Source organism: Mesoplodon bidens, assembly GCF_964165515.1.
Source record: "Mesoplodon bidens genome assembly, chromosome: 6".
NCBI classification, from domain to species: Eukaryota; Metazoa; Chordata; class Mammalia; order Artiodactyla; family Ziphiidae; genus Mesoplodon; species Mesoplodon bidens.
Window position 1 is genome coordinate 76,789,650 of NC_138162.1, and position 13,906 is coordinate 76,803,555.

Below are 13,906 nucleotides of genomic sequence, written 5' to 3' on the forward strand. Positions count from 1 at the left end.
GTATACAATAAACTCAGCAGTGGTTATATTAAGGTGTGGGATCAGAAGGTGGGATGCAAGAGTCTTTTTTTTCTGTACACATATTTTATGGCTTGAATATGTGACAATGGATATGTATTATTTTTGTAATTAATACAAAAGTCCTGTATAGGACTTCCCTGGTGGCGCAGTGGTTAAAATCCGCCTGCCAATGCAGGGGACACGGGTTCGAGCCCTGGTCTGGGGAAGATCCCACATGCCATGGAGCAACTAAGCCCATGCGCCACACCTACTGAGCCTGTGCTCTAGAGCCCACGAGCCACAGCTACTGAACCCGCGAGCCACAACTTCTGAAGCCCATGCGCCTAGAGCCCGTGCCCTGCAACAAGAGAAGCCACGGCAATGAGAAGCCCGCACACCGCAATGAAGAGTAGCCCCCACTCGCCGCAACTAGAGAAAGCCCATACGCAGCAACAAAGACCCAACACTGTCAAAAATAAATAAAAATAAAAATAAATAAAAATTTTAAAAAAAGAACATGAACACAATAGTCACAAAAGAAGAAATACAAATGCCTTATAAACATATGATAAATGTTCACCTGTGCATAAAACTGGATATAGTTTTTTAAATTCTATGATCTAATGTTAAAAAGAGTGTGGGAAAAGAAAAGCTTGCATAATATCAGTGGGATTGTAAATTGGTTGTCTTTCAGATAATATAGATCAGAGACCTTTTTCCTGATTTTACAGTAAGAATCATTAAGAGTAGCCTCAAAATTATAGTTATCCTCATAGGCACTGACACACGTGTCTAGAGGGAGATTTGTTATACATTCCTAAAATAGACTCTTTATCTACCTTTAATAATTATGCAGCAATGATACTGACATGGAGAGAAGTTTACAACATACCAACTGAGAAAAGTATGTTGCATATTTATATTTAAAAATCTTATTTAAGGGCTTCCGTGGTGGCGCAGTGGTTGAGAGTCCGCCTGCCGATGCAGGGGACATGGGTTCGTGCCCTGGTCCGGGAAGATCCCACATGCCGTGGAGCAGCTGGGCCCGTGAGCCACGGCCACTGAGCCTGCGCATCCGGAGCCTGTGCTCCGCAACGGGAGAGGCCACAGCAGTGAGAGGCCCGCATACCGCAAAAAAAAAAAAAAAAATCTTATTTAAGCATATACACATAGAAAAACCTCTGGAAGAATATTAACAGCAGTGATGTAACAGTGGTAGGACTGTGTACTTTCTGTTTTAAAATATTTTTATTTTCTAATTTTTTATACAAGTTTTAAGGTTACACTCTATTTACAGTTATTACAAAATACTGGCTATATTCTCCATGTTGTACAATACATCCTTATAGCCTACATTACACCCAATAGTTTGTACCTCCCACTCCCCCACTTCGATATTGCCCCTCCTCCCCCAACCAGTAACCACTAGTTTACTCTCTTTATCTGTGAGTCTGCTTCTTTTCTGTTATATTCACTAGGTTGTTGTATTTTTTTTTAGATTCTACATATAAGTGATATAATATAGTATTTATCTTTCTCCGCCTGACTTATTTCACTTAGCATAATGCCCTCCAAATCCATCCATGTTGCTGCAAATGGCAAAATTTCATTCTTTTTATGACTGAGTAATATTCCACTGTGTATATATGTCACATCTTCTTTACCCATTTATCTGTCGATGTACACTTAGGTTGCTTCCATATCTTGGCAACTGTAAATAATGCTGCTATGAACATTGGGGTGCAAGTATCTTTTCGAATTTGTGGGTTGTTTCTTTTTTCAGATCTATACCCAGGAGTGGAATTGCTGGGTCATATGGTAGTTGTATTTTTAGTTTTTTGAGGAACTTCCATACTGTTTTCCACAGTGGCTGTATCAACTTACATTCCCATCAACAGTGTAAGAGGGTTCCCTTTTTTCCACATCCTCGCCAACATTTGTTATTTGTGTTCTTTTTGATGACAGTCATTCTGACAGGTGTGAGGTGACAGCTCACTGTGGTTTTTTGTTTTTTGTATTTTTTTTTGCGGTACGCGGGCCTCTCACTGTTGTGGCCTCTCCTGTTGCAGAGCACAGGCTCCGGACGCGCAGGCTCAGCAGCCATGGCTCACGGGCCCAGCTGCTCCGCGGCATGTGAGATCTTCCCGGACCAGGGCATGAACCTGTGTCCCCTGCATCGGCAGGCGGACTCTCAACCATTAGGCCAACAGGGAAGCCCTCACTGTGGTTTTGATCTGCATTTCCCTGATGATTAGCAATGTTGAGCATCTTTTCATGTTCCTGATGGCCAACTGCATTCCTCTTTGGAAAAATGTCTATTCAGTTCCTCTGCCCATTTTTTAATCAGGTTGTTTGTTTTTTTGATGTTGAGTTGTATGAGCTGTTTATATATGCTGGATATTAACCCCTTATAGGTCATAGCATTCGCAAATATTTTCTCCTATTCAGTAAGTTGTCTTTTTGTTTTGTCAATGGTTTCCTTTGCTGTGCAAAAGCTTAAGTTTAATTAGGTCCTATTTGTTTACTTTTGCTTTTATTTCCTTTACTTTAGAAGATGGATCCAAAAAGATACTGCCATGATTTATGTCAAAGAGTGTTCTATGTTTTCCTCTAGGAGTTTTATAGTATCCAATCCTACATTTAGGTCTTTAAGCCATTTTGAGTTTATTTTTTTTTATATGGTGTTAGAGAATACTCTAATTTCATCCTTTTACATGTGGCTGTCCAGTTTTCTCAGCACCACTTATTGAAGAGACTGTCTTTTCTCCATTATATATTCTTGCCTCTTTTGTCATAGATTAATTGACCATAAGTGTGTGGGTTCATTTCTGGGCTCTCTAGGATTGTGCATTTTCAACAGGTCCTTTTATTTGATCTATATATCTTTCATTTACCTACCAATCAATATACATTACTTTTAATATTAAGCAAAGTATCCAAGCAAAAAAATATCTAGGACATCATAAAATAAAAATATAGAAATGCTAAACTGTCTTGTAAAAGAGGTCATAGATAGAAGACTCAGTGTAGACTGAAGTTGAATCAGAAAATGGTATGGCAGAAAGGGACACTGGGAGGCATCTATCTAGTCTAACTCCTCATTTCACAGATTAAGAAACCATCTAATCTCCCTACTTCACCTTTCTGACTATAAGCACAGTCCTAACAAAGGTTTCCAGAACCAAAAACTGAACTAGTGCTTCTTCGTTCTCCACTGATTAAAACACCCTACACCAAGGACAACTGTGTACAAATATTATCACTGCAGTACTTAACTTCTGAGCAAAGGGTACCCCAGGACTAGAGCACAGGCTGATAGCCACTCTGGTATCTGGAAACAAGACGGTTATTGTAGAGTGTGATTTCCTCTCATTCCATAGGCAACTGAGGAATTTACCTTTCCTAATGTTGAGCCAGTGCCTGTCTTACCCTTTGCTCACAAAGAAACATCCTTGTCTGGCAAGTGTACATTCTCAGCACCCCCAGAGCAGGGTTGCTGGGGGTCCTAGAATCTGCCAGGTTGGTGCCTAAACATTATCTGGGTCCTGTCTCTTGTGCTGCAAAGGTCTTTGGTGGCCCTTTACTAATTCCCTGGCCCACTTCACACCTTGGCTACTCTAAGTAGTTCCTCTTTCTCAAATCAAAAACCCCAAACCCACCACTCTTATTCTCAACGAATACTTTCTTCTTTATTTAGGAGGTATATTCAGGCCATAAGTCTTCAGCCCTCTCAAATAGTCCTTTCTACCTCCAGGCACCAGAGTCTCTATCCTCCATCTCTTCCTTCCCTCCTCCCTGCTTGCTGCAAAGAAGGAGCCCCCCTCCCTCCAGCTCCTCAGCCAGCCCTATGGGTCCTGTGGTCCTGGCCTCTTCAGTTTTCCCTTCTCTTTCTGATCCCTCTCCCTCCCTCTCCCTCTTTCCTTCCCTCCTCCCTCCCCACTGGGTCCCTGCCTTCTTTTCAATATGTCCAAGCTCCTTATCCCAACTCTGCTTCCTCCTCCCAGGTGGCATCCCTCTTTGCTCCTCCCTTTTCTGGTACATTTCTACACCTCGCTATCTACACCTGCACCTCTTCAGTCTATCGTTATGTCACGAAGTATCAAGAGTAAGGATTTATAGTCGGAAGGCCTAGAGTGCACATTCAGCTCTGCCAGTGACCATTTCCATGACCTCAAGTGAACAAGTCACCTGATTCCTCCAAGTCAGTTTCCTCTTCTGTAAAAAGAGGTTAATGATACCTGGCTCCACCTCCCTCACAGTTATGCTGTGAGGATCAAGCGAGATAATGCATGTGAAAGTGCTCTGTGAGCTTATAAAGCTCTTTAACACTTTAGTTATTCCTGTTACTACTCTCTGCTCGGTACCCTGACCTTGCATCATCAACAGAGACAGGGATGATTATTCGTGACCTTCAGGCTGCTCCCAGTGTTAACATATAATAACACCATGTCAGCACCTGTAGTTTCTGCTGTGAATTACTAATTTGGTAATAATTGTATTTAATTTAAAACAAGTATAGTTGACCCTTGAACAATGCGGGAGTTAGGGGTGCCAACCCTCCACACAGTCAAAAATCTATAGTCGACCCTCCATCCATGTCTGGCTTCCTCAGTATCCAGGGCTCCACATCCACAGAGTCAACCAGCCACAGATCGTGTAGTACTGTAGTATTTACTACTGAAAAAAATCTGTGCATAAGTGGACCCGCGCAGTTCAAACCCATGTGGTTCAAGGGTCAACTGCATATAAGCTATGGTTTTTTAATTATATGAGCATGGACTTCTGGAAGACAACAGCAGTAGCCAACAATTACTGAGCACATACCAGGAGTCATGCACTTGTTCTAGAATCGTTTACATCAACTATCACCCAGCACCACCACAGGAAAGGGCTTTATTATTATTTCCATTTTATTGATGGGGAAACTAAGGCAGAGCAGTACTGCCATGATTTGAACCCAGGCATCTACCTCTAGAGCCCATGCTCTCACCCATTGTCCTGCAGTTCCTTTAGTGACAAAGAGAGGTCTACAGTGGAGAGAGAGAAACCAGTCAGGAGGCTATGGCTCTAGAGGGTTAGAGGCAAGAAGGTGGACCTGACCAAGGACACCTGGACTCTTTTAAGAAGGCAAACAAAATTATTCAATTGCCAACTACCAATGTCGTTGAAGGCTTAGGGTCATCAGGCACTTCCATATTCTGCTAGTGGGAATATAAACCAGTACAACCTTTCGAGAAGGCAATTAGCAGAATGCATCATATACTGAAGGATACATTCCCACACTGTGGCTGACTCAGCAATGCCACTCGCAGCAATCTGCCCTAGAGAGATAATCATGGATGTGCACAAAAGATGTTATTACAATGTTGTTTCTAAAACCAAATCACGAAAAACAAATAAATGTCCAACAAACGGAGATGGGGTAGAGAAACCATTGCATACCCACATAAGTGAACACCATATAGTCATGTAAAATGATGCTTCAGGAAAAAAGGTATAAGCACATCGTCAAGGAAAAGAAGTATGTAAAAACGCCTGTTGGTATGGGCTTTGGCATCTGACTGGTTCAAGTTCTGAGTGGGTTTACCAGCCATGTGAGCATGGGCAAGTTATTTAATTTTTCTGAGCTTCAATTTTCTTGTGTACAGATGGGGATAAGAAAGCACCAACCTCATAGAATTGTGAGAATTAATAAATTAATGTATGTAAAGGGGTTGGTACAGAGCTGGTACAGAGCCTGGCATGGAGCAAGCATGTGATAAATGTTTCTCATTTGCAAAAATATAGCAAGTTAACACGACACACACACCCCATTACAAATATTTGTAAAAACAAATATAAATAATGCAGTAAAATTTTAACACTGGTTATCTCTGGAAGTGAAATAACACATTTTTTTCTTTTAAATTCCCTGTATTTTCTAAATTTTCTTTACTTGAATAAAGCCAGCAATATATTAATACTTAAGTATCTTCATTTTTTCAAGTAGACTTAATAATAAATACTCCTTTCAATTTATTAAGTTTCTCTAGTATAATCCAGTCTATGCATCTTGTGTTTAAGGAAATGGGGTACTTTTATTGATTTAATCTGAAGAGTAATACATTTCCCCCTTTATTCTTCAAACAGCTTGCTCATATTTCATTATATAAAAGTCTTTTCTGCACTCATATATTTGAAGATTAAGAGCACTCTGAAGTGATTATTAGAGCATAAAAGGTAGAAGAAAAGAACAGATTAATGCCTCTTACAAAGTAAAGTTAAAGAAGAAAAGCATGACAACTTCATGATAGTTATATGGAAAAAAGTATACCTTACCTAAGTATGTAAGGCCAGAAATTACTGCAATAAATATCTCAACTCCATGGACAATTTCCTAGTGTGGTCAAAAGACAGAAGTAATTCAATAGCTCAGCAGTCCATCCAGTACAGTGACAATCATTCTGAAAGAAAAAAAGAGTCTCATTGAGGGAAATGTGATGGGGCAATACTCCTTTCCAACAGGAGAGGGGGAATCAATTACTAGAGACAGCTAAGCAGTTTATCATGGTTAAGTCATTCTCCGGTTGTGGGTGGAAGGTGTAGGCCAGAATAAAAAAGAACCTAGGATATCATGCAAACGTTGAGTCTCCTTTGCTTTAGGTAAAAGTTACTCATTAACTCTAGGGTGTCTCACCACCAGTTCAAAGAAAAGGGCTGGTTCCTCACATCCTTTCACCTTCACTTCCATTACTGCTCTCCATGTATCCATCAATATGTACATAAGTCAGCTCATGAATACCATCAATTTTTATATTTGGTATCTTTGTCATTTCAGAATCAGACAAGCCCATAAGAAATACATGGCCTTTCTCTGAAAACTAGCTCCACTGAGGATTTTCTTTGTGAGTGGCAGTTCCCCTGGATTAAAACTTTGGGATTGTTTTCACGTCAGCCTTCTCCATCATTGCCCATTCCAACATCAGTCCACTGCCACTTTCCCTTGAATGTCCGTCCTACTGCTCTCTACTTTTTTTTTCACTCCTATGTCTGCACTAGTACCAAATTCTCTGGTACCCCCACCTGTGTACAACAGCAGCCTCTAACCTGGCCTCCCTCTGCAGAACACTACCCATCCAATTGCTTTCATTCCATTATGTGGGTAACCCTGGATAGTCCCCTATCTCCTGGGTCTCAGTTTTCTTAACTGTAAAATCAAGAACTGATTTCAATGTTCTCCATCCTCATTGTGCTTTGAAGTCGGATGTGTTGAATCCTGGCCCAGTCACTCTAAAAACTCAGACAAATTATATTTCCTCAGAGCTCATTTATTATACATAAAATGCAAATGATATCATCTACCTCTAAGGTTGCTGTAAGAATAAGAACTATGAGATCTTGCACCTGACATACAGGATGTACAACAAATATCAGTCATTCCCACCCCACCATATAGGATACCTCCAACTCTGAAGTTCTTTGTTCTTCCCATCTCCAAATCTAGCATTCTCCTACATCCATATCCACAGTGGTAATACATTTCTCTTCCATTACATGTAAACGCCTTTGCTGACTTTCAGGCTCTTCCTTAATCTGGCCCTACTTTAGCTTATCTTCCTCTGGCTTCCAACAAACACCTTCTGTCTTAGTCAGGTACGTCTTATTATGTTCCAAAGAACACATACTCCTACACCCTGATTTTGCAACTGTCATTCCCCGTGCAAGATACAGCTTTTCTTATCCCCTCTGTCAAGGCCTATCTCGAGTTCACAGACTCAGCGATCCCACCTTCCAGATAATTTAACTCACACAGTGTCTCAATGGTACTGGCCATTGTTTCTAGTTTACTGAGCTTAGCTCTCCAGCTGGAAAGCAACTATTCTGATTATTTTTAGTTTGTCATTTTGGCACGGACTACATCAAAGTTTCTACAAACCTGGTATTTTTTGCATCAGCTCTACAAATGCTCTTTGAAATTTATAAGCCTTTGTGCCTTGACCCAAGATTCCGTTGTTAGCTCCACTATTTTTGTTTGTGTGGAGAGGCTCACACAAGGAGCTTATTCCATCATCAATAAATAGGCCATTCATAGACAATCCAGGGGCCTTCTCCTAGAGCAAGAGATGACTTCTAAGTATCTCCAATGCCTGTAGATTTTGAGTCAAAGCCAACACATTCTAATTCCAAAAACCATTTTATGACTGAACTCGAAGCAGCAGCAGGAATGACTCACAGTAAGGAAAGACTGGCTGCTAGACTTTTACCTCAAAAAAGATGACGGTTGAACCACTAGGACTAAACAAAGGTTCTAAGGGGAGTTAGTAGAAGATACAGTGAAGGTTCAGGGAGACGGAGGAAGAAGAACCAATGAAGGAGACAGAGAGTGCTTACAGAGGCGGGAGGATAACCATGGGGGTGGAGAGGCACATCAACCCAAAGAAAGATAAGGGACTTCAAGCGCTGTGGATGGGAACTAACAAGATGTCACTGGATATAACAATTATTAAGGAGGTCACTGGTGACCCCTGAGGACAATTTTCCATAGGGCTGGTCCAGGATGTGGACTGCAGGGGATTGAAAAGAAGCCAGGAGGGCAAATGGAGACAAGCAGAGACTTTCCTGTTAAGAATTGTGGTTATCAAGCCAAAGGGTTTATGCTGGTCATTCTCTACCCTGAAGTTTACTTACCAGCCTGATAAAAACTCTCACTATTATTCCCTTGCTCCTTGCCTTTCCATATGCACAGAGCTTGACTACTGAAAATAATTTAATGGAAACCCTTCCAACCTCTCTCTCCTGACACCACCCTTGTGTGCCTGGTTTTGGTTCTCTAAGAGACCTTGCGGAACCATCCAACAGCTATATGCTATCAAGTCTGAACATCTAAATTATATTTTCCTGCTCTAGGTAAATGATAGTTATTTATTTAACAAAGAAAAAGAAAATAGACACTGAAATGTATCCGATCAACAGAGCAAAAATCCAGATTCAGGTCAGATTCCATATTACTACCTCTGGGTAACCTACATAATAGATCCGAATTGTCAAAAGATAACTTTAAATGCTTTTTCTTCCGTCAGAGTAGTGCTTGTTCTTTACCAAAAGTTTACAACAATCCAATATAAATAAAGAAAAAAATTATAAGCATCATTAGCATTTTTGACTTTTCCTTCTACTTTGGTATGCTTGCATCACACATCCACAGACATAATAAACAAATGTGTAAGCATATGTAATTTTTACTAAAAGTGAATTCTAGGCATTATTTGTAACCTACTTTTCCCATTTATTTTTATTTTGACGGAAGTGTTGTGTCACTTATTAGCCTCTTATGCCTTTATTTTTAATGAATGTACAATAATCAATTTTAATAAACCCCCCTGAAGCATTTAAGTCACTTCTAATTTTTGATTATGTAGATAAAGCTGAGATGGATATCCTCAAACACACCATTAAGTATGTGCTAGCGATAAAGTCATGGGTCAAACGTATGAAAAAAATATGCATTTGATATTGCTGACAGCTTGTCCTACAGGATGTTTCACCCAATTTGTGCTCTAGTGGTATATGAGTGGTATATAAGTGGTACATTTCTCCATATTCCCTCTAAAACTGGGTAGTATTAATTTTTAAATTATCCTATCTTACAGATTCCAAAAGTTCACTTTTATTAGCATATCTCTGAGGTTGAACATTTTTTTACTTTTCTGCACTTATTGTATATGCCCTTTGTTTTTCTGCTACAGTGTTCATATTATTCATTTGTAGCATCTCTTTATCTATGAAGGATATTATTAACTTGGTACCCTAATAATGCAAAGAAGATGGTATACTAATTGGGAACCTTTGGCTATCAGGAACAAAACCAACCAATTCCAGCCTATTAGAGCCAGAAAGGATCTCTACCACAAGGATACAGAGGCATCCTTATATAAGGATACTATGTATGAACTTTGACATGTGTTGCAAATAGTTCCAATTTTTAATTTTATCTCTAAAATGGAAATACCACTACTTCACTGGTCTACTTCGAGGATTAAAGAAAAGACATGTAAAGTCATGAATGGAAGTAATTATTGTTAAAGCAAGCAAAAACTCAAAAAACAAACAAAAAATGCTGTTTCTTACTCAGTACTTACTAAAATGCCTTATTCTTTTGATCCTTACAATGAGCCCATTAGGCAGGTGTTATCAGTCCTCTTTTGCCGATGAGATGTAATAGGCATGCATAGTTAGTAAAGTAACAATTAGATTTTTATTTTACAAATGAGCTCTGCATTGATCCTAAAAAAGGCTTGGTTACAGAATTATTCTCAGCTGTGTTTTTAGTAACATTTCTTTCTTAAAAGTCATCCCGGGGACTACTCTAGCCCTTGCACCAACAGTAAACGAGGTTACTAGCTCCTACACCATCTATTCCTTTAAGTTTCACATTAGTGACCTGTCTTCTTCTCTCTCCTCTATGATGTGCCTTTACTATTAAGTGCCATTCTGGCAACAAGATACACATTTCTGTTTAGGAACCAAGGCCACTTCATCAGTCACTATTAACTGAACCCCATAACAGACACTTTACTTTCTAACATTCCAAATGCCCTTAAAGGTGCTTCAGCTGCTTACATGTAGCGATGTCTGTAGTAACAGCATACACCCGAACCTATGTTTTTGTCAGGGGTGAAGCAGCATGTGCTGTATAAATATTTTATGCACAGCTTGTACTGAAATTCTAGATGAAGAGGCATTCACAGTTCCTACGTAATATGCTGATTGCCCAAGACCACATATTTTATATTAATGCTTTGTGCAAGCTTTGCCATCTTCTATACCATTCCCCTTGATTTAATCCTAAATATATACTTCCAAAATGTTTTTATTTTTTAATACATTAGTTGTGCTGTGGCCAAGGCAGCATCTAAAACAATGGCAAAAGGAAGGTAGCTGATCATTGAAACTGGATGCACTCACAATTAGTCTAGTCACTGAGAATTCTGAAGGCAGAAGTGCATGTGTGGGGGCCAGGTAGGTAAGTTTCTCGGCAGGAATATTAGCAGAACTAAATTCTCCACTGCCAGAAAAGGGAAAAGGAAATCTTTCCCCCATACTTTTATAAATTCAATAAGATTTATAGAAATGCTTAAGAATTTGAAGGCTACTCTTCTGGAGTAAACAGGTTTACAAACTGGCTTTAGAAACATCCAAACAACAAATGCCTCAAACTGCTGCCAGTTAGGGGCAGGTACAGCCACCCATAAATCAGCAGCCACGAGGAAGAGCAGGTGATGCCTCAAAGCAGGGCTCTGCCCACAGGCGACCGCTGTTGAGTGGCCGCACAGGAGGCAGAGCCCTGCACACCGCCTGCTGCAGCCAGCACTTGGAGAGTTACTGGCTAGGAAGCTTCCTCGATGTTTTCTCTCTGGACTCTCCTCATTCACGTGGGGAGAGGGCGCTGCTTTCCTGCTTCAGGGAGGCTGTGGTTGGGCTTCCGTAAGGAGGAAAGGGTTTGAGAAGAGAGAAACACCTCCCACCCCCACCCCCCTTCATACTAAGAGGAGATTCTTAGAGGAGAGTGAGTGTGAGACTCAGAGCAGCTGAAGGCCACACCTGCTCCCTGGCAGCACCCCCAGATGCGTGCCGGAGCCCCAAGAGAATGGCCAGATGCTGAGCTTGGTCTCCTGGCTGTGACAAAGCATCCTCCCCAGCCTCAAACATGGCCCAGAAGCAGCAGGGATGGTGTGAACAGATGACCCAGGGCGCTTTCCTGCCCTCATGACATGTAGTCAGAGTCTGGAACCTTGGCATGACCCCCTGGGAGAGTGGTGTAGGAAAGAGATCCAAGCCTTACCAAGGTTACTTTCCTGCTACCCCAGGGGAGCAGAAGCTTACAGACAAAACTAATTTGATTCAGGAAAATGCACTATTTCTTGCACTCCTGAGTTTGTGGACTAACAGTCATTCCCAATTCAAATTAACAACTGAGCAAACAAATGAAGGAAGAAGGGTTAAGATCTAGTAACCTACATATTTTTCTGACAAAATTAGTTTCACTTCATTGGCTTCTATCAGTGGGTCAGAATGTCATTCAGAATAAAGAAAGCTTTTAGAGCAGAGATTCATGAGGCTTTTGCGTTTTGCAGGCATTTCCCCAGGAACACCCAGCCTTGCTCATCACCACTGCTATTTAAAGGGTCTGCACTAACAGAGACAGGGGTCTCCGGAGGCATCTGAGGCTGATAGCCACAAGGCCTCATGGAGTGGAGTCACTTTGGAAAATTCACCACAATTCATGACCCTGATTCAGTCTGGCCCAAAGTTTTTCAGGTCTAACATCCAGATTTTCTTGGAGCCAAAGATGATTACTCCCCCAGAGTGGGGCTAATGCATAAACACACAGCAGCATGTTAATGGTATGTGTGTGGGGACTGGCTTTTGTCCCCTCTATGCAAACTACTCCCTTCTTTGGAATTTTCTGAGCCAGCCACAGGGTCAGAGGTGGGCCTCCCATGCTGCCTCTCAGAGCACACACATCTCGCCCACCATGGCTCACTGGACCACTTAAAGACCTCAGATCCAGGCTGGGCAAATCTGTCCTCCTCTGGGGCTTAGAGATGGGGGCTGAGGAGCTGCCAGCCAGGGTCTGGATGCAGGTGCACCTGGGAACAGCTCCGCAGACAGAGCTGGTCTGCAGCAGAAAGGTGAAGATAAAGCTGAGGGCAGCTGGGCCAACACACAGAGTCTTTCCAGTTCCTTGTGTTTTCCTGTTTTTGATTCTAGCTTGTCTCTGAGGATCCTGGATTCTTTGGAGTACTTCAGTATCCTGACAAAATGTTCCTTAAGTTGGTTTTATTCCTTGCAGTCAAAGATTCCCAACTGAATACCATTCTTTCCCTGTTACCATGTTATCAAGCTAATAACGGGGTGTGCTGGGTGAGTGCTGAATCAGACCAGAGGGTAGTAGACCCAGGGTGGGGTGTGGAGCAGGGAAGGACTCCCCCGCTGGACTATGTACAGCAGAGTCCAGGCCCTCAACTAGAAACAGCTCCCCACTGACTAGACTCTCTCGTCCCTCCATTTCTGTGTGCCTCCCTGCCAAACTTTGCCTCACTGAAACCCATTCTCCTAGGCTTGCAGGCTGAATACTCTACCTGAATATATTAAAAATATATATTCAAACCTGTGTACAGCCAATTTCTACTCCTACTTTCAGCTGCGGACATTTTATTAAATCAAGACATAATAGCAAAACTCCGAGAGTCATGAATGTGTTCTGCTCTCAGTGCCCACCCCTTGCATTTTAAGATATCAAGCCTATGCAAGCCCAAGTAGCTGGGGTCAACATTTCAAATAAATGTTACACATAGGTAGGAGAAAACGGTTGTCAGAATATTATGTTTTCTGACAGAGAACTGGTAGGGTCTGGAATAATTTCTCCCATAAACATGCAAGCACAAGTCCTTGAAATGGTAAAGAATGGTCCTACTTGGCAATGGGTATTTTATTTTCAATTGTCACCCTTGATTTTTCCTTAAGAACTTGCATCGATGTTGTGACAATGTATAAACCTAGCTGTTTATGGATGCATTTTTTAATCAACAATGAGATATACTCAAACTGTGATACAATCCTAGGGAAAAAAATAAAATAGATATGTATATTACATTTTAAAAATATTGTATAGAGGGCTCAAGAAAAACACTTTTCTCTTTTAGGATTAATCAATCAGAAATGAAATATCTGACTAACTACTATCCGTGTAAACTATATCGTTAATATACGTAATTGTTTACCCTCCATTGTTTGGCACAGGCCAAACAAACCCCAGAAAGTTACACTTGAGAGACTGCGTATGGAATAAGGAGCGTTCAGTCATCCAAAGCAACTTCCTTACTTGGTATCTAGATACATAAAGTAGGAAGAATATTTCCACTTA

At 41.1% G+C, this 13,906-nt stretch overlaps 1 protein-coding gene across 3 annotated transcripts in view; it reads right to left on the reverse strand.

Moving 5' to 3' along the window:
- Nucleotides 1–13,906, reverse strand: part of KANK1 (KN motif and ankyrin repeat domains 1) — a 192,312-nt gene that overhangs the window by 120,004 nt on the left and 58,402 nt on the right. For all 3 annotated transcript variants that reach the window (XM_081236684.1, XM_081236685.1, XM_081236683.1), the window contains exon 2: nucleotides 6,319–6,443. The gene's annotated coding sequence lies outside the window, so the exon portion shown is untranslated. The remainder of the gene's footprint in view (nucleotides 1–6,318; nucleotides 6,444–13,906) is intronic.